The following is a 24,988-nucleotide window of genomic DNA, read 5'->3' on the forward strand; positions in this document are numbered from 1 at the left end:
TCTGGGGTTATGTTTGTACTACTGTGGCAAAGATCTTGGGATACACAATTCCTAATAATGTGATGGTCCTCTATTTCTGTGTCTTTAATGATGTGGTTAATAAGAATGATCGGTATCTGTGTAAAATACTGTTGATGGCTTGTAAAGTTATAACAAAATGCTGGTATAAATCTGAGTCTCCTACCATTAACCAATGGATGGACAAAGTGAAGGAAATGTGTTCCATGGAAAAGATGACTTTCTCTCTCGGATCTAGAGGAGCAACCTTTCCCAGGAAATGGGAGAAATGGACTGCTTTTATCAAAACATCTGAGGACGCTACACACTAACAAGCAAAGTCACTGGACATTTTATATAGGACTTTTAACTGAGGGGCCCCCTTGTTTTTGTCTGTGTTTTTGTTTTATTTTCTTATATGTTAATTGTCGCTTATACTGAAAATACTAAATAAAAAGTTTAAAAAGAAACAAAAAAAAAACCATCCAAGGCAGTTTGTTGGAATGAAAACAGCTCTCTTGTTCTCTCAGAGACCATGTCCAAGTTGTCAAACCCGCTCCAGTGTTGCTTTAATATTGCCTTGATTTTGTCCAACACTTGTGTGCACTGGCTCAGTGGACACGACGCCACGCTTCTGTAGCCTGGATTGCTGATGATGTTGGTCTCATCGCAGTATATTGGCTCATTCAACTTCTCTTTGGACCCCCTTCAGGTGCACAGGGTCACAGGCAGCATCAGTCACTCAAGAAAGGCTCCCACCATCTTTTCTGAAAGTAAACAGACCTACAGACAAGCCTATGGAGGGCAGCCAACTAATGTGGGTTATTTGATCCAAACAATGCAGTTGTGGGTCCCTACAGCAGCAGTATTAGCATACGTCGACCACTTCATGCAGCATTAACACTGGTGTGAATTAGCATGCCGTGACTCATAATTGCAAGCGGCCAAACATACGCTCAATTTAGTGTAGTGTTAGTACACATTTCAATGAACTTAATTCTTAGCATTGCATTAAATCTCTTAAATCAGACCTTGGCTTTGAATATGATATGATATGATGATGTGATACTTTCACATGCTGTTTGCTTCTTAGTTACCTTTGGATATTCAATACATGTCAAATACAAATACACAAACGGAACTGAAATATGGAAAATCCATCGATGGATTTTCTACTGCTCCATTGTCCATATGACGATTGCAGAGATGCTGTGCTAATCTCAGACATAAGGCAATAGGCACACTCTGGACAGTCAGTCCATCGCAGGATCACATATAGACAAACAACAATTCACTCTCATACTCACACATATATGGTCAATTTAGAAGGTCCAATTGACCTAATTCCCAACTCGGATTACATTTAGTTTAAATAATATTCAATTCAAATTCAGTTCAAATCCAATAGTCAATTCAAATGATTTTTTCAAATTCCAAAAACATCTTTCATCAACCGTTTCTGCTCCAAGGTCGTCCGATGGTACTACTTTAATCCAATGTCCAAAATGGTTCAACACTATCACTATGTATTGCTTTATTATTTCTAATGCCTACATGGTTCATCATTAAATATCCAAACCGTCCATCTGGGAATGAGATTCTCAGTGTAGTATTAAACTACTCTGCATACAAATTTATGTAATCGTTCCAAAACTGTTCCAAAATGTATTTCCATCATTCCCCCCTCGCACAGATTTTAACTGTGCCAATCCTAAACTAGATGAATCAACGATAAGAAACATTGAACTTAATTCCAACATGCTAATTTATCACTCCACCATCATACTTCACACACTGTTGTGCAGGGGAACAACATACATATTGCAATAGGAGTTAACACTTCAATCAATTGCTCTTTTGAGATCCAATAATCTTTTATCATTGATTTATAGTCTTCATTGTGAACTCACTACTTTCCTGAACCAATAGATGTTCACATTGGATTGTATCATAGTTTAATAATGAAAATGAAATCCAAATCATGAAACACCAACATACATCTCCAGTAGAGACAAAATATAATGGTATACTTTTTCATAACACAGTTCTTCCAAATTGATGAATGGAACTTTGGGCAGAAGCCAAATTTGGCCTTTTTGGTCGTCACTTTTCAAAAGTTCCCCCCTTATAGAAATATTATGCTCACAAATGTACTAACACCTTCACCTTGACCAGGCTGAGCTCCACAACCACGTTGCACTCAACCAGGGTCAGCTTGTGAACTTGTGCAGTGTTCCACAATGTGTCCAGTTTCACCACATCCACAGCACACATGTGGTGTGGCAGCATCCTTGAAGTCATTGTTCATTGCTGTGAGTGACATTGTCAACATCATTGTTCATCACTGGAACTTGTCTTCGATCTTGCATTTATTTTCAATGTCCAAAGCTGTAACTGTGCCAGCTTTCTTGTCACAGGCTCATTTTGTATCTCCAAATCTTTTCAGCACCTCTTGGTCTATTGTAGTGGGAGATTCACATTGTACTGCTCTCCACATCATCCCCTGAGAAGCCTTGAACAGTCTCATCTGCCATGGGATTCAACTCCAGCCTTTCCCTCTGGAGTGCAGTAGGTTCTCTACTGCTGCTGTTCCAAGACCTGGCGTCTCCAAGTGTCAAGATTGTCTCCCACTGTTTTCTCTTCATATGCTTTCATCCACTCACTAGCCCCCTCATGAATGTCTAGCAGTCAGGACATCAGCCTCCCAAGGTCAAGTGTATGGTACCTAACGACCCTGAGTACCTTTGAATTCAAATAGTATACTGATCAAGAGAAAGTCTATCTGGTGGGTGTATGTTGGGCCTGTATATTAGATTCAAGATTCAAGATTCAAGATTCAAGATTTCTTTATTGTCATACCAACACACATTAGACATGAGGTCAGAACGAAAATCAGTCTCTCCAGAACCCGGTCGGCCCAGCAATAAGAAGAATAAGAAAAGAAGAAATAAGAAATAAGAACCAACAGTTTAACTTAACAAAATATAAATTAAAAGAGATCAAACTTTAAACCTCTGGAGGTAAGGTGCTGTGCAAAAAAGAATTTGGTGCAAGGGTGTGTACGGTACTGGGGGCATGTGCAAAGTACAGTACGTGGGGGGGTGGGGGCAGCAGGGCTATGGGGGCTACAGAGAGTTCAGGAGTCTGACAGCTCCAGGGAAGAAGCTGTTCCTCAGTCTCGTAGTCCTGCTCTCGATGCTCCGTAGCCTCCTGCCTGAGGGGAGGGGGGTGAACAGTGTGTGTGCTGGGTGAGTGGGATCTCTCATGATGCAGGTGGCCCTTTTCCTGCATCTGGAGGTGAAGATGTCCGTGATGGTGGGGAGGCTGCTGCCCACGGTTCTCTGTGCAGCTTTCACCACTCTCTGCAGAGCCTTCTTCTCTGTTGCAGAGCAGCTGCCGTGCCACACAGTGATGCAGGAGCACAGGACACTCTCCACTACACATCTGTAGAAGGTGATAAGGGCTGACCTTCCTAGTCCAGCGCGTCTCAGCCTCCTGAGGAAGTAGAGGCGCTGGTGTGCCTTCCGGACCAGGCTGGAAGTGTTGCTGCTCCAGGTGAGGTCGTCCTTGAGATGCACGCCCAGGTACCTGAAGCTGGAGACCACTTCCACCGCTGTTCCTCCGATGTGCAGGGGAGAATGGGGGTGATGTCTGCTCCTCCTGAAGTCCACGATCATCTCCTTTGTTTTCTTTGTGTTGATGCAGAGGTTGTTTACCCTGCACCAACCCTCCAGGTGTTCCACTTCCCTCCTGTAGCTGGACTCATTGTTGTTGCTGATGCGTCCAACCACTGCTGTGTCATCAGCAAACTTTACAAAGTGACAGCTCGGATGTCTAGGTGAGCAGTCATGAGTGAGCAGGGTGAACAGAAGAGGGCTCAGCACGCAGCCCTGGGGGGAGCCAGTGCTGAGGGTGATGGAGGTGGAGGAGATGTCGTGAATCCTCACTGACTGCGGCCTGTCTGTCAGGAAGTCCAGGACCCAGTTGCAGAGGGGGGGGCTCTGATGATGTTGAAAGCAGATGTGAAGTCGAGGAAGAGCAGGCGGACATAGGAGTCTTTGCTCTCCAGGTGAGTGAGGGCCTGTGTGGACCACAGAAGAGATGGCGTCCTCTGTGGATCTGTTGTTCCTGTATGCATATTGGTGGGGGTCCACAGTGATGTCAATGCTGTCCTTGATGTGCATTCTGACCAGTTTCTCGAAGCACTTCATGACTATCGGGGTGAGAGCTACTGGCCGATAGTCATTCAGGCCTGTCACTGTGGAGCCTTTGGGGATGGGGATGATGATGGCAGTCTTCAGACAGGTGGGAACAACTGACTGCCTGAGGGAGGTGTTGAAGATGTCTGTGAACACCTCCGACAGCTGGTCAGCACAGCCTTTCAGCGCCCGCCCAGGGATGTTATCGGGACCAGCGGCTTTGCGGGGGTTGATCCTCCTGAGGATATTCCTCACCTCTGCCGTGGTCACGCTGAGGGGCGCATCACCTGGTGTTGGGGTGAGTCTGGTGCTGATAGAGCTTCTGGGAATCTCGAAGCGAGCGTAGAAGCTGTTCAGAGCATCGGGCAGAGAGGGGTCCCGGGGGCACTGTGCATCTTTAGTGTTGTAGTCTGTGATGCATTTTATGCCCCTCCACATGCTCCGTGGGTCATTGTAGGAGAAGTGATCCTGGACCTTCTGAGCATAGGTGGATTTTGCCCTCTTGACCCCTGCGATCAGCTCCCTCCTGGCTGCCCTGAGAGCCAGTGCATCTCCTGACCTGAAAGCTGCATCCCTAACCTTGAGCAGAGACCGGACCTCTTTGTTGAGCCAGGGTTTCTGGTTTGGGTACGTTGTCACTGTCCTGGTGATTGTGACGTCCTCCATGCACTTGCTGATGTAGCCCAGGACAGCTGACGTGTACTCCTCCAGGTCAATGTCCCCCTGACGATCAGCTGCTTCCCTGAAGACATGCCAGTCTGTGCACTCAAAGCAGTCCTGCAGTTCGGCGTCGGCATCGCTGGGCCACACCGTGATCGTCCTCTGTGCAGGTCTGTTTCATCTACGCAGTGGCTGGTAAGCAGGGACCAGCATGATGGAGATGTGATCGGAAAGCCCGAGGGGGGGGCGGGGCACGGCTCTGTATGCACGTCGAATGTTGGAGTATACACGGTCTAATGTGTTGTCTCCCCGTGTTGGAATGGTGACGTGCTGGTGGAATTTGGGCAGGATGTCTGTCATGTGTACGTGGTTGAAGTCTCCAGCTACCACGTAAAAAGCCTCCGGGTGCTTGTTCTGTAGCGAGCTGATGTTGTTGTGCAGCTCCGCTAACGCATTGTTAGCTTTAGCATCTGGTGGGATGTAAACAACCATGAAGAACACCGCCGTAAACTCCCGAGGCAGATAGTGTGGCCGGCACTTAACAGTCATATGCTCTATTGCCTCGGAGCAGTGGCTTTGCACCAAAGTACAGTTTGTGCACCAACCTTTGTTAACATAGGCGCAGAGTCCACCCCCGCGGGTCTTTCCCGTTAGCTGGTTGCGGTCGGCACGGAAGATTAGCAAGCCGTCGATCTGGAAGGCTGAGTCCGGCATGTTGTTAGTAAGCCACTTTTCCGTGAAGCATAATACATCACAAATCCCCAGCTCTCTGGAGACCCCCAGCCTCAGTCGAAGAAGGTCCATTTTATTGTCCAGTGAGCGGACATTAGCCAGGAACATGGACGGGATCGGTGGTCTGTTGGCGTTAGCCTTTAGCCTAGCTAGAAGGCCTCCCCGCTTGCCCCGCTTCTGTTTCCGCTCATGCCGCTTCCTCTTGCCGTCTCCCCGCCGCAATCTGCTACGCCAGTCCGGTGTCCTCCCGAGCTGTAGCTTAGCTAGCTTAGCTCTGAGCTCGGGAGCTGAGGTTGTTGTTGTTGTTGTAATTGTAGCCAAACAGTTCCTAATCTCTAAGTACTGTTCGGCTGTATATAAACCGTCGGTTCGCACGCTCGTCTACACAAGCAAAATAATTACAGTCGGCTGTTAAACCAACTAATTTGGGCATAGCCCCGGGAGCTAGAGAAGCCGCTGCACTCATGCGCTCCGCCATTACGATCATAACCTGTCTTTTAAGAAACATATTATTACAAATTCCAATTTCTTTTCTTTTGTTGTTTTCTGTTTTCTGCTTTTTGCCTTTTCTTTTGTTGATCTGTAATTTGGATGTCCTCACTCCACACATTTGGCCATGCATTCTAATCCTGTATCTCCCATTTCACTGATATCTTTTGAATGCCCTTCATGAGGTCAGGATGTTTGATGTTTGATGTATGACTCTCGCCACTCATCTACTGTGACACTCTAATGTCTTTTTTCAACTCCAACATCCAAGACATCCACCAGCAACTGTCCTCTTCCACTAACACCACTCCATCTTACCCTATTCCTGCTGTCCCCCACTACTTGATCCCCTTCCAACTGCTCTTGTTAAATATTGTCTGCTTTCCCTGTCTCCTCTCATCACTAACATTATTCAATTCAATTTTATTTTATTTTATTTGTATAGCGCCAAATCATAACATACATAATCTCAAGGCACTGTACATAGACAACATCAAGGAGAGCAGAGAAACACAACAGTTCACACAATGAGCAAACACTAGGCATCAGTGGAGAGAAAACAGAAGAATAAATCTGTGACAGAACCAGGCTCAGAGATGTGCAGTCATCTGCCTCGACAGGTTGGGGTGAAAGGAAAATGAGGGACAGAGGAGAGGTGGGGGACAGAAAGGGGGGAGAGAAAGGACAAGAGGGAGATGAGGTAGAGACAGAAGAGAGAGAGAGAGACCAGGAGCAGATACACAACAACTGTATCAAGTTTATACAGGACAGTTAGAGTCAGTGATGACATGTTTATAGAACTACAATGTCATTTATATAAGCAGCAGCAAAGATTGTTGATAAAATGTTTTCACTGATATCAACTTTAATTATAGCATGTCCCGTCTTCCCTTAAAACTGCTGCAATAACTCTTCTTCAAGTAATGAAGAAACCTGGCTCAGACCCCACCAACCTGAATTACTTCCACCCCATCTCCAACCTTTCATCTCCAAAATCCCACAAAACAACAGTTGCAGCCCAGGTCCACCTTCATCTCACCAACAATAATCTCTACGGACAGTTCCAATCTGGCTGCAGACCCTCCCACAGCACAGAAACAGCCCTCGTCCTTCTGGACTCGTCACCATCCTCATCCTCCTTGATCTCACTGCATCATTTGACACCGTCTCCCACCCCCACCCCCATTCTCCTGGACAGACTTCCTTCACCCGGTTTCTCTGGCACCTGTCTCACCTGGTTCAATTCCTATCTTTTCGACCGCTTCCATTTTATTAAATACCAAGCACTAGAGATCCCAATGCTCCCCGTTCACATGTGGTGTTCCCCAGGGCTCTGTCCTGGGGCCCCTCCTATTCATAATCTATCTCCTTTCCCTCTGCCATATTTTCAGAAAACTTAACATCTCCTTCCACTGCTTTGAAGATGACACCCAGCTCTATGTCTCCACCAGGCCCTCCAAGCTCTCTTGTTGTTTTTAAGTTTTTAACATTTGAACTTTGAATATTGTATTTATCACTGCCTGTATTCTACACTCTAAAAGGATTTTTTTTTTGGGTAATGTAGTAGCTTTCAAGAAAGACAGTTCAACCACTGCTTTTGCAATTAACTTCTTTTTTTATTATTCTGAACTAAACTTGAGATTGCAAAATAAGAAAACAAACTCAAATTTCAACTTCTCCTCAGTGACAAAAGCATTATGTAATCCTGATGTGTTATGTATTCCTTAAACATCTTAAATAAGTGTGACCACCTTAAAATCGCTGTCTCCATGGATACGTACTGTAACAGCAAAAGCCATGGAACTTTGCAAGTGTAACGGCAAGAGACTGACTGCAAGTGACTAAAAGCTACATAGTAACACAAGTATAATCTTCACAAGTAAGCCCACATCATTCATTTCAAAAACACACACAAAAATATTCTCTTTGGGCTCAATAAATAGCTCCAACAGTCTTGTTTAAAGAAATATGTCCATATTTGAGCCCAAAGAGAATATTCTCTTTGGGCTCAAATATGGACATATTTCTTTAAACAAGACTGTTGGAGCTATTTATTAATTGTTAGTATTTACTGCTGTTTAGTTTAGTATTTTGTTTAGTGAGTATTTAGTTTTGGTTATTCTTAATTATCTTTAATCAATTTATTTGATTTAATTATAATTACCTTTTTTATTAGTATTCTAGTTTTATTGTTTGTGTTTTAGTTTCATTTGGGCACATTAGAGTGGGACCTGAGGCTATATAGGTAGGCTGTCGGTAAGGGACCAGCATGCACCTGGGTGGAATGATGTTTTTTTTTACCGCTGAACCACGCTGAACCACGCTGAGCAGGAGAAGCATGGGACTTCCTTTTGTTCTTTGTTTGTTTGCACTTTTGGTTAAATAAACCACCTTTTTGTTGACTTTGGATATTCGTTTTGACCTCATGTTTTTCCAATGCGCGTACACCACAACCCATGGTGCATCAGTGGCCTTTTGATTAGGGATAATTTGAAGTTTGATTTGATTTTTATTTGTTTGACAAACGGCTACTACACTAAGTAAAAAACCCTTCCCTTGGACTCAAAAGAAATAAGCACCACTGGACTTGTTGCATCGTGCGCATCATGGATGAATGGAAATAAGAGATTGTTTAATCACCTTTTGGACTCAGGCACGGCGCACACGCTGCTTCCGGCCCAGATCGACAAGACGTTCAGCCTTCTCAAAGAAACTGGTATGTGATCTAACTGTAAAAAGCTGTAATGGAAAACGGCCAAACGAGTGGAGTTTGACACAGTATTTCACAATGCATGGAACTCAATGAATGGTTGGATCGCTACACGTCTATTTTTACGCACGGCCACGGCGCATCCATTCATTCTTAAAAAGCCGAATGCTGTGTGTGTTTGCTTGATGAAGAGGATCTGTTGGTCAATAATAATCACGTGCAAAGCTTGCTCTTGTGTGCGTTTGTGGACTGTCATTGGTGTGTAAAAAAGGAAAGAAAACAATTAAACGAAGCGGAAGAAATGTCTGATGTTGCTGCAAAGGACACTGACGAGCCGTCATCAAAAAGGATTGGTAAAATGTCTTCTAAAGGTCTGGAATACAGTGTGATAAGGTATCAGGAAAAAAGACGTGCAAAATGCAAACAAGCAAAACGATGCATGGAACATATGAGTGTGTTAATGGCATCAAGCAAAACGTTGATTCTGTAAAGAACGAGTTTGCTGTGTTCATGCAATGTTACCAAGACGCAAATGACACGCATAAGTCTTTTATGAGTCTTCCTTTACCCAAAGATGAAATTGAAAGACAAAGTAAATACTTCCTGGAAAAAATGACAGTGTTCTGTGATTTCATTGACAGCGTAAAGGGCTGGCTCTGTGACGCGGGTCATCCATATGTTGAATCAAATAAAGATGACCCTGAGTATCAGTGTGTTGCTGATGGAATAAATCCTGAAGATAGCGCCTCTAATGTTTCAAGTGTAAGAGCAAGCTGTCTAAGATCACACTCTCGAGTATCACGGACTTCATCCACATCATCTGCACGCATTAAAGCGGAGGCTGATAAGGCGGCGCTTCTGGAGCGCATCGCTGCGCAAAAAAGGAAACATCAAATAGAAGCGCAACAGGAAAAACTGAGGAGAGAAAAGGAACAACTTGAGCTTGAAACGGAACTGGCAGCAACGAAGGCAAAGCTTCAAGTGTTGGAAAACAGTTCACAGTGTGGCTCAAAACATTCAAACGGCATGAACTCTTATTTTGAAAGGAACAACTCTCATGACGCGAGTGAATTAAATCCCTATGCCAACACCTTTGTGCCTGACAAAATGGATAAAAAAGTTCATGCTCCTGGTTTGTCTGCTTCTGAACTACAACCACCAGTTGTTAAACCGAAACAAAGACACATGAAACAAATGCATGAAAAGACATTAAAGGTTGATGCTCCAGTTCATGTGATGCAAACTGTGAATACAACTCAAATGGGACAAACTCACCATCAAACCGCTCTGATTGACAATTATCAAAATGACATTGTGAACATCATGCAGAGACAAAATGACATTAGTAGTTTGCTTGCTCAACAAAATCTGTGCTCTAACCTTCCACCTAAGGAATATTCCTGTTTTTGATGGAGACCCACTTCAATACAGGTCCTTCATTAGAGCTTTTGAAAATGGAGTGGAGGAGAAAGCACACAATTGGAGTGACTGTTTGCACTTTCTTGAACAGTACACCAGGGGACAGCCAAAAGACCTGGTGCACAGTTGTCAGCACTTGCCCTCAGAGCAGGGATACCACCGAGCCAAGAGTCTTCTTGTGGAACACTTTGGAAATGAACACAAAATTGCAGCTGCATACATGGAAAAAATACATACCTGGACACCTGTAAAAAGTGAAGATATTAAAGGGTTGCAATCATTCTCTTTGTTTTTACGTGGATGTTCAAATTTAACAGAGCAACTGATGCATATGAAAGAGCTGGACTTACCATCTAACATGAGAAGCATCATTTTGAAACTTCCTTATAAGTTAAGGGAAAAATGGAGAAATGTTGCATGTGATCTGCAGGAACGAAGGGGTAACAGAGTAATGTTCACTGATCTTGTTGGTTTTATTGAAAGACAAGTCAAAATTGCTTCAGATCCAGTTTTTGGAAACATTCAGGACCTACAGCTCACCAACTCCAAAGCTTCCACTGTTAGTCACTTTAAACAAAGAAAAAAGGGAAGCAGCTTTGCCACTAATGTCACTTCAGTAAAAGATGCAGTCATAACTCAACATACAGAAAACAAGACCAAGTCCTCCACTCTCCCCTGTCTGTTCTGTTTACAAGCTAATCATTCAGTGGATCAATGTTCACAGTTCAAAATGAAAGTACACAGGGACAAGATTAATTTCATTAAAGAAAAAGGAATCTGTTTTGGTTGCCTAAAAGTAGGTCACACTAGCAAATACTGCAGGAGTCGTTTGGATTGCAACGTGTGTCACCAACAGCACCCAAGTGTCCTTCATATAGAGCGGCAGGATAAAGGAACATCCTCTGATCAACAGTCTGTAAACTCTTCAAATGCTTCACCTGCAGTGTCTCAGACCTGTGGCCATATTGGGGCCGGTCATGAAGATGCCTCCATTTTTTCTATTGTTGCAGTCAAAGTCAGGAGTCAGAGGAGTAATACAACTGTGCAGACCTTTGCCTTTTGGGATCCTGGGAGTTCAGGAACATTTTGTACAGAGACATTGGCAAGAAAATTGAACATGAGGGGTAAAAAGACAAGTATTCTGTTAAGAACAATGGGTCAAAAGAAGATTGTGAATGCTCATGTGTTGTCAGGTCTTGAAGTGTCTGGTCTTTCTATGAATGACTTTATTGAGTTACCTGATGTTTTGACACAAAAGGACATGCCTGTTTCATCACTCAACATTCCACGACAAGGGGAAGTTGATCAGTGGTCCTATCTTAAGGATGTTAAACTTCATGATATTGAGGAAGGTGTTGATCTGCTCATTGGAACTGATGCACCAAAAGTGATGGAGCCTTGGGAGGTCATAAACAGCCAGGATGAGGGACCTTATGCAGTCAGAACCAGAGTTGGTTGGGTCATTAATGGTCCACTTCGTGGTGGGAGCAACAAGAATAGGAGTGACTGCTCTGCTGTAACATCCAACCGAATCTCTGTTGAACATCTTCAAGAAATGCTGGTTAAACATTTTAACCATGATTTTAATGAGAGTTTCCTGACAGGCAGGAGATGGATACATGGGCCGAAGTTTCTCTGTGAGTCAAAGGAGGTTTGGCCTAAATTGGATGTTGATCTACATGTGATTCCTGTAGATGACGCAGAGGTCAAAAAGGAGGTGATGGTACATTCTGTTGTTGGGGATTTTGAAAGTGCCACAGATCGCCTGCTCTGTTATTTTTCATCCTGGACAAGGCTAAAAGGGTCAGTTGCTTGGTTTCTGAAGGTCAAGAGAACTCTTGTGTTATTGGGACAGAAGAGAAAGGAGCTGTGTGCCCCTGTAGACCTTAGTAAGGACAAGATGGAGCAACAAGAGCAGGAAGTGAAAAAGAAACTTCAGAGCTTTAAGGCCACACTCAAAGGACAGAGCTTAACTCCTGAAGATCTTGAAAAAGCAGAACAGTCAATCATTCTGTATGTACAAAAACACAAGTTTAAAGCTGAAATATCTTCACTAAAGAATGACTGTAACAATGTTTCAAAGGGGAGTCCTCTTTACAGACTGTACCCAGTAATGGATAATGGAATTCTCAGAGTAGGTGGTCGGTTGGATAAAGCAGCATTACCAGCAGAGGCCAAACATCCAGCCATTTTGTCCAAAGACTTACATGTATCTGTGCTGATTCTGCGCCATATTCATCATCAATTGGGACATGCAGGAAGAAATCACATGCTGTCCAGGCTGCGGCAGAGGTACTGGATCATCAAGGCAAACTCTGCTGCAAGGAAAGTTATATCTGACTGTGTTGTTTGCAGACGCAACAGAGGAAAACTCATTGAACAGAAGATGGCGGACTTGCCTGAGGAAAGAGTATTGCCTGAGAAAGCCCCTTTCACGGATGTTGGAGTTGACTATTTTGGGCCCATCGAGGTTAAAAGAGGCAGAAGTCTTCTCAAAAGGTATGGAGTGCTTTTCACCTGTCTGACTAGCCGTGCTGTGCATTTGGAGGTGGCACATACACTGGATACAGATTCCTGTATAAATGCTGTTCGGAGGTTCATCTGTAGACGAGGTCCAGTCTCCACCATCAGGTCTGATAACAGCACAAACTTTGTTGGAGCTAACAGGGAGTTGAAGGAAAGTCTGGCTGGTTTAAATCATGGCAAAATTCAAAGAGCATTGGTACAGGAAGGCATAAACTGGAGCTTTAACACACCAGCAGCTTCCCATCATGGTGGTGTTTGGGAGCGCCTGATTCGCTCGGTGAAAAGTGTTTTAACTTCAGTTCTCAAACAGCAAATTCTGGATGATGAAGGCCTCCAAACTGTTTTTTGTGAGGCTGAGGCCATTTTGAATGATAGACCCATCACTAAAGTCTCTGATGACCCGGACGACCTGGAGGCACTCACACCAAACCACCTTCTGATGTTAAAAGGCAAGCCAATTATGCCACCAGGACTGTTTGATCACAGTGATCTGTACATCAGGAAAAGGTGGAGGCAAATACAGTACATGGCAGAACTTTTTTGGAAGAGATGGATTTCTGAATACTTACCATTGATGCAAGAGAGACAGAAATGGACAAGACCAAGGAGAAATCTCATGTCTGGAGACATTGTCCTCATCACAGACGCTGCAGCTCCAAGAGGATCTTGGATGATGGGGAAAATCTTGGATGCGAGAGAAGATGCAAAGGGCCTGGTGCGCTCTGTGCGCCTTCGAACCAGGACCAGCATTCTGGAGAGGCCTGTGAAGAAGCTCTGCCTGCTGTTGGAAGCAAGAATGTGACACCATGGACTCTTTTCTCTCTCTTTCTCTCTCTCTCTCTCTCTCTCTTTGTTGCAGGTTCACCAGCAGAGAGAAAGTGAACTAAAGTTAATGCATGAACTATATTTAGTCATAGATTGGGTTGAGGGAATAGCTCCTTTAATAATTGATGTAATTGTGATTGAATGCACAATTAGGGGCCGGAGTGTTGGAGCTATTTATTAATTGTTAGTATTTACTGCTGTTTAGTTTAGTATTTTGTTTAGTGAGTATTTAGTTTTGGTTATTCTTAATTATCTTTAATCAATTTATTTGATTTAATTATAATTACCTTTTTTATTAGTATTCTAGTTTTATTGTTTGTGTTTTAGTTTCATTTGGGCACGTTAGAGTGGGACCTGAGGCTATATAGGTAGGCTGTCGGTAAGGGACCAGCATGCACCTGGGTGGAATGATGTTTTTTTTTACCGCTGAACCACGCTGAACCACGCTGAGCAGGAGAAGCATGGGACTTCCTTTTGTTCTTTGTTTGTTTGCACTTTTGGTTAAATAAACCACCTTTTTGTTGACTTTGGATATTCGTTTTGACCTCATGTTTTTCCAATGCGCGTACACCACAACCCATGGTGCATCAGTGGCCTTTTGATTAGGGATAATTTGAAGTTTGATTTGATTTTTATTTGTTTGACAAACTGCTACTACAAAGACCTTTGTTTTGTCCACTGTCACGACAGTGACATTGAACAGCAGAACATTAACTAACCTGACAGAAACATTCTCATTTTTTTGGTTGTTTCATCTGAAGAAAATGATGGATCTGAGATTTTTAGAAAATAGTGTTTTTCAGACCCATGACTTTAGCACTGCATGTCAGCCCATCCACGCCAAGGAACAACTTTTGAAGAACTTCAAAAGTCTATTTAAGTTTCTTGCAGTAGCTGATGTTGAGGGCATAAATGATGCCCATCAACAAGGCACAGGACCTTGGAATATCCTTCTCAACAATTGGCAATTTTCATCACGTGACTTTCAAAGCTGGTCTCGAACTCTTAATTGTCCTTGTAAAGCAAAAAAAAGAGGGAATTATAGTCTTCCAGTTTCTGATCTGACACTTGCTGAGCTTCATGAGAGTGCTGTCTTGACAGATGTGATCTAAGGCTACCCCATGTTTTAAATGAACAAAAACAGTCTTGGTGAATACATGGCAGACGTTCCCCACCGTGACCATGACGTAACCTGTAGTGCCGTAGCAACCCACTTTGTGTGGAGGTTTCAAATGTACACAGTTTGCACTCAAAACCCATCTTTGAAAACAATGGGACATTTTACAAAGTGTAAATCTGATCAGATTGTCCAAAGTCTTTTACGATGACATCATTACAGTCACATGGCTCTTACAAACACATGACTAAAATCTCGTTCTCCAGATTTTAAACAGGCAGACAAAATAAAAGAAATAGTTTGCTTACCTCTTTGATTCCTCTCACAGAAACATCAAACCACACTTTGGAACAACACAGCTATATACATGTGAACGAACAATTATTCTTATTATTATTATTATTTTTAATTGTGGCTGTGACATGTAGCTGGCGGCCGCATGCAATGAGCTAAATGTGAATAATCCTTTTCCCAACAGCTCTCTCTTGCTGGGCACACAGGCTTTATCTGAATGAAAGTCAGTGAAACAAATGTAAACCCAATACTTCAGTAGAGCCTCCTAACACACCGTCTCTACTCAGAACTGAACAACCTTGATAAAAGCAACATTTCATGGTGAGTCAAATTGAATTCTAATAGTAGTCCAGGCATGTTGTGTGGGTAGGAGAGGGAACTTCAACTTGTCAAGTCAATGTTGAGATAAAAATTAAGTTATTAAACTAAGTTTTTTAAGTTACAACAACTTGAATTTTGTTTTAAACCCACCAACAATGAAATTTGAGTATAAATGATATACAAAATTAATTTGATCTAATTACCAACATTATTATTTGATCACAACTTAAAAAAATAAAGTTTGCAACTTAGAAGGTTTATCTAAATTAACTAATTACAATTTTTAACTTGCGTCCATGTATTAAATCAAGTGGTGTTAACAGTAACTTTTTAGAGTGTATTTACTTTTATTGTATTTACTGCTCTTTTAATCATGTATTATAAGGTGCCCTTAAATTAAAGGAATTATTATTATTATTATTATTATTATAGCGGTGTGAAGACAACAAACATCAACATCAACACAACAGATAACAATAGAGGACATTGAGCATTTATCGTCTTCTTTTATCGTCTATTTAGATTTTCTTTGACTTCCATGGGATATTTACACCGATCACAGTGGAGTGATGTTTTCCTGTGACTGTGGGTGGAACCTGTCGAGCTCCACCCTGACCTTACTGTACCATTTAACTTCAGTATTACAAAGAAGGGAACGGCATGGCTGATTATGTTGCTACTATCTCTCATGGAAACACAGTTAGGGACCAGCCATCATTCCCAAACACTGCCAGCCCCCCCTCCTTTCCTCTTCTCCTGGTTCTCTGAAAAAAACATGCAATCTGGGGATGAGGTCAATTGGTCATTCTATAGGTGTGAACATAAGAGTGAATGGTTGTTTTTCTCCATGTGTGACCTGCGATGGACTGGCGAACTGTCCAAGGTTGTACCCCGCCTATTGCCACAGCACCTGTGACCCTCCTGTGGAGGATGGATGGATTCAACATGGCCTTAAATGAAAAATGCATTTAAACTTAATGCTTGTGAGGGTTAAACAGCAGAGCACTGCTGCGTCCCTCTGTGCACAGCATCTGCTCAATTCTATCATTTCTCCCTAAACACTTGGTCACCTGTGCAGACAACATCTCTGCATCTTTGGCTCACAGCTTACTGGACACAGATCCTCGCGCTCACTGGAAAGTATCATTGTTACGTCCCGGCTCGTCAGAAGGGAAGCAACATGAATCACCAAGATGTCATATGGTTAAATAAAATCATTTATTTTACAAATAATCTGACAAAGAAAAAGAAACAGATGCTGTTCAAACAAAACAAAAGCAAATAAAAAAGGACTAAGTTAGCTATTAGTCAACTACAGAAATCAAACTGCACTTTTAAAATAACTAACCCTAGTGTCTCCAGACAAGAGTATAAACAGGTCTACAATGAAAAGGAGGAATCAGTTTTTGCAATCTAAGTACCGAAGCCCAGTTTGGAGCCAAAGACTTGGAACAAATGTCACTCAGCAAACTCACAAACAAGACAAACTGCTACTCAGCAGGAGGCGCTGTGACGCTCAGAGGCGCCCGGCATGGACTGGGAAAGCGCTTCTTGTCTTCTTCCATTGAGAGTTCTGCGGCCGCACCAATCACTGTCCAGTCCACCTGTGACTCCGCCCATCCGCTCCAATGGCAGGCGAGGGACCACGCAGACTAGTTTGCATACCGAACTCAAGGCTCATCAGGGAGGACGATGTAACAATCATTGTCTCTCTTGGATGTTTGCGTAACGTGGAAAGGTTATTATGGAATTATTGATCAATCATGGCAACAGTTCTTGCTGTTTTAACCAAACACTGGCTTCAGTTACTGTAAAACAACAGAAGCAGATGTTGAAAAAGACAAAAACAAACTACTGTCCTCTGAGGGTTTACAGAGCTGAAATGAAGAGTCTTAAACATGTTTTTACCCAAATAACTCTCTCTGTGTCCCTGTCTCGTGTGTGTGTACATGCTCAAAGCAGCACACACCCTCAGGACCACACACACACACACACATACAAAGACATGTGAGCAATCATCCAGTTTCCATGTCCATAGCATTCGGAGTCCATTAACTTTGTCATTTGTGTAAATGCGTGTGTTTTTTGTGTTTTTTTTCCTCCCACAGCATGACCGGCTGTCACCATGGGCGGAGCCGCACAACTGGACAAAGACCAGGAAGTCCTCTGAAAAATCATTAGCATAACAATGTTCATGGGAAGTTTTTACGAGGAGCGCTGTCGTCGTGAGAGTTCCGCCCCGTCCACACGGGTGTTCCCGCGTTACACTCACTCATCCTGTGTTTCTGCTGCGTTCACTGATGACAAGAGAACACAGTCACAGTCAAGACAAATAATCACACACACACAACCCATCAAGGATCATTGGCTCAGCTTTTTTAGGTGTGGTTGTATGGGGCACTTTGACCTTTGACCTGCCAGTGTGAGACACACATGCCCACCCTGACTGACTGGTGATGACACAAGAATGAAACAGTTCATACAATATCTCAACAATATGTTTCCTGCTGTATCTCAACATAAGACAGGAAACCAAAGTTTGTGTCACTTTTGAAATCATTCTCTCCATGTACCAAAGTCAGTAACGCTTTCTTTTACAGCCCGCTAATTACCTGGTAAGAAACTAGATGGTAACAAAACATAGTTAATAGGAAAGTTCCAAAGTAACTTTATGTAATTACTAAGTTAGTACCTAGTAAGAACATGGAAACATACTCGGAAACCAGATGGTAATACAGTCTATGTATTAAAAAAGTAACCATACAGAACGGATAGTAAGTACTATGTTATTACTTAGTAAGTACATGGAAAAACTACCAAGAAACTACATGTAATACAATCGATGTACTAAGAAAGTACCCATACAGAAAGGATAGTAAGTACTATGTTATTACTTAGTAAGTACATGAAAAACTACCAAGAAACTACATGTAATACAATCGATGTACTAAGAAAGTACCCATACAGAACGGATGTAAGTACTAAGTTATAACATACTAAGTACATGGAAACATACTAGAAAAGTAGATGGTATTTCAATATACATATTAACAAAGTAGCAGAAAGAAAGAATAAAGTACAAAATAAGTACATGGAAACTGGAGTACTAGGAAATTAGATGGTAATACAATACACATATTAAGAAAGTATCAGATTCAAGGACAGTCAGTACTAAGTTATTACCTAGTAAGTACCTACAGTACATTGGTGAGTTCCAGTTACTTACCTTTAAATAGCATTTACTGCCAATCCAGAAGTATTGTGTTCTGGCTTAATGAACTGTCAAAGTAACATGTTCTTTCCCGGTACTTGAATATCACTGTTTGTGTAATGAACATGTACTAGGACTGTAAAATAAAGCAGTGCATATCTGCACCAAAGTCTCCAGAGAAAATCAGAGACGTGAGTGTTTCAAATCAAAACACTCAGTTTCTCTATGGACTTTGGTGCAGGAGAGTGAGCGGTTTACAAAGTTCAGTTCCCAGTCTAATGGTGAGAGAAAATCATACTGTGGACTTTAAGCTGGAGAATTGGTGACATCTAATGGTTGGACCATACATGAATAGTGCAAATCATGATGGACTAATCTTCTGCTCTCCCCTCAGTCAGGGAACTCTGATGCTTCCTCACATACTGGAAAGCATGTCATTATCCAGTCATTATTTCAATCAAAAGCATTTATTTCCAACACTGTTGACAAAGTCATTTAGTGTGTCCCATGAAATCCAAACAAATGTCCGTGACATTGAAACCATTGTAACACGGGTTTATACATTGGTAACAAAAGTGACGTAAAGTAAGTATTTGACTGACAGCAGTCTTTAAAGAGCGAGCACAGCACCAGCTGCAGACTGCAGAGGTGTCTCTGCATGATCCTGGTCCAGCTGCGCAGGTGAGCTATGTTAGAAAGTCACACTCACACACTCGTCACCTCACCAGCTGCAGGACAGTCAGTGCACACACAGGTGGTGTGGAACTGTCACCACACCTCAGTCCATGTGGAGGTTTTTATCATCCAACAAAAGCTGTTCATCATGAAAATAGTTTAGCACATCAAAAAGTCAATAAAGGAACACAAGGAAGAGCAAACAAGGCAACAGTTCTCTGTCTCTGTGACCCAAACAATCAGATACTTACTCATTCATTCAAACTTTGATTTTTCTAATGTAGTTATGTCAAAATCAATGGATTGTACAAAGAAGCACCTTGCAGGATGGTGACTGACAACACAGATTCTGGAGCCTTTCCACTCGCTACTGAAGGCAAGTTTCATGGATTTAGATGCTGAATAAGAATCAAAAGAATGAATAAAAAGACTCAATATCCATGCAATATTTATAGCCTAGATTATATTATAACAACCCTCAAAAAATGACAGGCCATTATTGTAGGAAGGTGAGGACGTGGAGCTTTGCAGTGGTGTGATCCATGTGACCCGTGTGCAGGAAGTGAAAGGAACGTGTTATCTGAGGTGTAAAAAAAGAACGTACCATTAAATGTGGGATTTTGAACGTGTTACTTTTGTCTTATTTCATGGAAATGAACGTGCTAAATTGCCAGAGTATTTCATTTGAACAGGCTTCATACTCTGACTGACTCTCACTGAATATGGCATTAATCTAATGTAGACGTGATGTCATTGACAACATGTTTAGATTCTGATCCTTGATGCAAACTTACAGCCATTCGTTCTGTGGCTCACTCAAACAGCCGGAGGCATGAATGAATGAATGAATCCGACTTTATTTATATGGTTTTTGAGTGGTTTCCAACTGGAAGCTGAACCCCAAATGTCTCCTGGTGGCTGTTCCAGCAGTGTGTGAATGGATGAAGATGAAGATGATGATGTGTGATAGAAAATGTGCTGCATCTAAAGTCAATGCAGTATAAATATGTGTGTGATTGGGACGATGGCAGTGGACGAGCTTTCAGTGGCACAAGCACCATGTGTTACACTTACCAAAGCCCCACACACACACACACACACACACCACCATCAACACCCACTCACTCACAACAAACACACTTCAGCAGGGGCCACAGTTGGTGCAGTGGTTCACACTCTTGCCTGTGCAGCAAGAAGACCTGGGATTGAGCCCCGGGTGGAACGAGGTTAGTAGATGATGATGATGGATGGATTTAGGCAACAGAGGCACAAAGCACTTCAAACTATTCTAATAATAATAATAATAATAATCATTTAGACTAACGGTGACTTTAGCGTAGACACTGCTATGTACTGCCCTTTAATTAGAGCTCGAGCAGCGACTGACTCACTGACTCTCTGAGAAACCAAAGTCCATGCAAAATGACCTTCTGATCGAGTTCTTTTGCAGGAATTAGAGTTAAAAACACATTTTGGGACCACGAGCCAGGTTTCCAGGCCCCGCCCTCACCTTCCTTTGATCTGTATGCAGGTTACCACAGCAACCATGGTAGTGGCCAAGAGTATGTTTGCAGGAACAGCAGGCAGGAGGCTTCAGTAGCATCATCTGCTGTTTCAGCCCAGTTCATCCACAGTGATGACCTGCAGAGCCAGGCATTGAGACACCTACACAAGACAATCAATGACAGCGCATAAAGCATCATATTCACTGTGATGTTCCCACTCTGGGAGGCGTTTTCAAAAATACCGCATGGATGGAACGGCACAAAAAGTGATGCATATTCACCTAAACCTGTTTCCTCTAAATCTAAATGGATTTCATTGTTCAGCATTTTTTTTCTGCCGTCCAAATTCACGTGACAACAGCCAACAGTCACTCATTACTGTGCTTTGTTGTAAGTTTAACTCTGTGAACATTCATCGACACATTTTTACATGATTTTCTGTTAAAGAAGAAATCAAACTAACGATTGAGATCATTAGTTACATACGCTCTCCTCAAATCAACCAGTGTCAGAGTCTTGGCTTCACATCCACTTTTCAATAAGGGACTACGGCCTTACTTTAGCAGCTTCTGCTAACTCCAGCTGTAACGTACACAGGTGATTACCAGGTGTTTCAGCCATGTTCTCTCTCTGGTTCTCAGTGCTGAAGTCAAAACAGGCTGCTGTAACAAACACGTGACTCTCGGCGAGCACAGACACATCTCTCAGCAGACTGTGTAAAAATGCTCGACTAAAGCCAGAGTACTGAGAGATTTCTGTGCTTTGGGAACATCTCTGACCTCTGCTAAAATAAACTGTCACTGAGAGTTTTACAATCATCTGTGGTAAACTATGCTTATACAAGCTGTTGATTCAATGACTGACACCCCCGACTCTGAGCACAGCGGCCCTGCTCCCATGTTGCAGTCCCCGAGGGTTTTTGGACATGTGAGAGCTCTTATCTCTTGCAGGTAGTGCATGACACTCGGGGCTATGAGGGCACACGTCCATGCCAAAGTTGCTTTCCCCCCCTTTTCCCGCCGCTCTGAATCTGCACACCAGTGTGTGTTCACAGGTTCTGACTGAACGAGTGGCATGCCTGTCTCGCATGGAGGAACTTCTGCGTGCCAGTTTCACGCTAAAGCCCATTCCCACGTCAGTCAGTAACAGCTAAGAACAAACAGCACAGGTGACGAGCGTCCATGTTACCAAACACGTACAGTATATCATCCAGCAGCCTCTGCTCACGTCAAACCTTGTCTCCACGCCTGGAATAATACTAAACAGAAACAAACATGAATACACCATCACTTTTGGGAAAAGACCAAATCCATGATCTCCTGCTGCAGGTCTGGCATCCAGGCCTGAGTCCAGCCAAGACAAGGAGCAAGGCTGTGACTTCCATGGACCACTGTCGTCATCAGGGAACTATATGTATCAAGTAACTGGCTCTTAGAGTATCTCACAGGAACTATAGACATTCACTCATTCATTCATTCATTCCTTTTGTACCACTTTATCCTCCACATGAGGGTCGCTCTCAGCTGACATACGGTAAAAGGCAGCGTACAGCATGGACAGCAGACCAACAACCATTCACTGTCACACGAGAAATGTATAATACATCATTTCTAACTATCTGAGGTGCTACAGACGCACAAATACTTAGGAGCTAGAATAGATTCCACGTTGTCTTGGGAACTCAAACACAGATCTCCAGCATCTGTGTTTCATGTGGAAGTGAGACTCTTCCATCACTCCTTATTTGACAGTGTGTGTTATCGCTTGGTCGTTCTCTTTATCAGTGAACTACTAAAACTGCTAGATCAGGGCTCTCAAACTCCCGGCCCGGGGGCCACATCCGGCCCGCATCTTGACGTAAAGTAAAATGCAATTTAGCCCTTCAAGTTTGTTTTTATTTATTTGTTTTCCACAATTACAAGAACAATTTTGCGTGCAATTTAACATTTTATAATAATAAATACTGTAAATAAATCCAAAATGACTTCACGGGACGTGCTGACGACATGAAAGAGAAGCGCAGAAGAAGAAAAGGTAAATAGTAGGAGAAGAAGAAGAAGAAGCTCTCCAAACGTAGGCGAAATATTGTAATATTATCATACAATATTTGAAAATAAACCCCGTTTTCAGAAAGATTTGTGATTTTTTTTCTGATACTCGTCTCAAACACTCAAGTGGCCCCCCACTGAGATGACAGTGCCAGCAGTGGCCCCCAGCTCATTTGAGTTTGAGAGCCCTGTGCTAGATCCTCAACATGTCCTGTAGTCTTGTGTCACAGGGAAGAGACAGACATATTTGATGTCTATGAGTCATCAGGCAGGTACGAGGCGTCTGTGTGCACTGAAATAGTGTCTGTGAAGATGAGTTGAGTTGTTTTACAGTTCACTTTTCCCCTCCTCACTCCCATGTCGTGTCAACTCGCTGATGAATTCCACAAGTTTGTTTTTTGGAGTGTTGAATATACTCCAAAGAAATATACACAGAACAAAACTACTGTGCTGCTTTTAACTTGAATCACTTTACATGTAAACACATGTAAACACATGCAATATGCAAATGAGACGTGTGCCAACCAATAATTCATTCATGTAAGTTGTGAAAGGAGCCACTGTGTGTGTGTGTGAGAATGCACTTGTCTTTTTGTATCGCTGGGATTTCTGGGATTGTCAAATGTAGTCAAACATTCGTCTGCTTGGTGCTCACACAATTGACTCAATAAATGGAACTCACTCACTCACACACACACACACACACACACAAGCAAATGTGACGCAATTGTTGTGCAAAATGAGGCAATAATAAATGTGCCAATATTAGTTGGTGTCACTGATTCTTCTGCAGCATACTATTAACCTTGTTGCACCACAAAAGCACCAGTTACAATTTCAAGTGAATGACATGAATGTAGAAAATGTCCTGTTGATGACTCAAACACTCATACACATGGAAAGCATCATTTAACAATGACTGCATATGAAAACACATGGAAGTGAAGGACAGATGGAAACATTCTGTAGGTCATTTACAATGTACACTCTATGACAGCATCTGTTGCCAAGATCCATGGCCCACAGGAGCTGTGTGCTTCTGCTCAGACCTGTGTGACCCATGTCTGCAACACCCGTGACACCTGGCCCAGTTTACTGTGGCGCTCACACCATGTGGGACAACCGGGAGATATGACTTTGAACCCAAGAATGTCTATGAACATAGTTCTTGGTTTGTAATTATTGATTTTATCCAAAGAGAAGTTAAGATCAGGAAATATTCACAGTTTCACTTGAACAACATGGAGAACAGTGGTCAGCCGTTACATGAAGGCTCCAGTGCATTGAATAAGAATAGAATGACTTTCAGATCAAAATCTTTCATACGTTGTTAGATTAGATTTAGTTTTGCTTTCACTCTGCTCCCCAGCTCTGGAATTCCCTCCTGACCTCCAAAACACTGACTCCCTCCCCCATTTCAAAATGTTCACAAAATCATAGTCTCCATGACGACACAGTACTCTTACATTTTCTTTTCTTTTCTTATTATATTTTACTGTATTTGATTTTATGTTGCATTTGTGTGTGAGGTGACCTTGAGTATAGGAAAGGCGGCAAAAAAATATAATGTATTAGTATTATTGTTATTATGATGATGATTATTACTAATAATCATCATCATAATAATAATAATGTTATTATTCTTACTATTATTACAGTTATTGTTATTATTATGAGGATTATTATGATTATTGGTATTGTTGTTATTATTATAATACATTAGATTAGATGAGATTCCTTTATTGTCACTGTACAGTACCATGAGATGTCATTTGGAACAATCGCCATCAGCAGTTTAAGGAGAAGATAAATACAATAATAACAAAAGTAAATACAATGAACAATTAAATATAACAATAAAAATAAACATTTAATCTGTATTCTACAGGTGAATGAAGTGAAAAATCATGAGCAATGAAAATCTTTTAAATGTTACACCAAGATGGATCAAAAATACAAAAAACAAAACTACTATTATAACCTCCTTTTTTTTCTTTGATCTCTTTCTATCCGTCCTTCTTCTTTTGCCCAGTTCCAGCAGTGAAAACAGCTGAAGCTTCACTTTTCATCCACAAACTGAATCAACACAGGACGCGTTTGTCTGCGTCTCGTGAGAGTTTGCTTGTTATTTGATCTTGTTGGACGTAGTAACCATGTGTTGTGTGTGCTGGAGTTTAACTCGCAGGAAGGCGTCACACAGCACATGTGGTTCCCCATCAGCGCTATAGACAATGCTCATATTTCTATTGTGTCAAGATCG

At 42.3% G+C, this 24,988-nt stretch overlaps 1 protein-coding gene across 1 annotated transcript in view; it reads right to left on the reverse strand.

The window, feature by feature from the left end:
• The window catches only part of LOC131460188 (NACHT, LRR and PYD domains-containing protein 12-like), a 366,580-nt gene that overhangs the window by 302,870 nt on the left and 38,722 nt on the right, over positions 1–24,988 (reverse strand). The window lies entirely within an intron of this gene.

The sequence above is a fragment of the Solea solea genome, chromosome 6 (assembly GCF_958295425.1).
Source record: "Solea solea chromosome 6, fSolSol10.1, whole genome shotgun sequence".
Classification (NCBI taxonomy): Eukaryota; Metazoa; Chordata; class Actinopteri; order Pleuronectiformes; family Soleidae; genus Solea; species Solea solea.